This window comes from Ipomoea triloba, chromosome 16, assembly GCF_003576645.1.
Source record: "Ipomoea triloba cultivar NCNSP0323 chromosome 16, ASM357664v1".
In the NCBI taxonomy this organism is placed as follows: domain Eukaryota; kingdom Viridiplantae; phylum Streptophyta; class Magnoliopsida; order Solanales; family Convolvulaceae; genus Ipomoea; species Ipomoea triloba.
The window spans coordinates 13109145-13110016 of NC_044931.1; positions in this window are offsets into that span (position 1 = coordinate 13109145).

Consider the following 872-nt stretch of genomic DNA (forward strand, 5'->3'; position numbering starts at 1 on the left):
CTCAGTCAGATGGGGCATTTTAACAAACACTTGGTCAACCACTTCTCCCGGGCCTCGGCATCCCGGACCAAGGGTGTGGATGTGGCCAATTAGGACTTGTATAGTTCCGATATCTCGCAACCTATACATCCACTAACTTAACCTACTATCCTGGTCGTAAATAGAAGCAAATAAAGATAAACATCAACCACACAAGATATATGAACGGAGAAGATTTACCATTCATTGCCTTGTAGAGGGACTCTTTTGATCTCCTTGAGAGTTATGTATATTAGTGAGGCTGTAGTTTTGATGTTTTGATTTTAGTGGGAGGAGTGGATAGTGATAAAACGGAGAAGAAGTTCCCCGATTGTCGTGTTCTCCAGGATGGAAAATTGGAAACGAATCAAGCGTGTAATATTTTTGATGTTAAGAGACATTAGTTACAAGATTCACTCTAAGCAAAAGAAGTCATGGTGAAGAGTTTCAATAAAGTAAAACAAAAGTAATCAATTAACGAAAGAAAGAAAATGAATGTCCTATCTAGGTCTCAAGTTTGATACTACTACAGGGTCTTCTAGGCAATGCAACTACATTTCTATCAAGGGAGCACACGACACCATCTCCGAGTGGCATCAAACTTTGGACTCCTTGTTCCTCAGTCAGATGGGGCATTTTAACAAACACTTGGTCAACCACTTCTCCCGGGCCTCGGCATCCCGGACCAAGGGTGTGGATGTGGCCAATTAGGACTCGTATAGTTCCGATATCTCCCAACCTATACATCCACTAACTTTACCTATTATCCTGGTCGTAAATAGAAGCAAATCAAGATAAACATCAACCACACAAGATATATGAACGGAGAAGATTTACCATTCATTGCCTTGTAG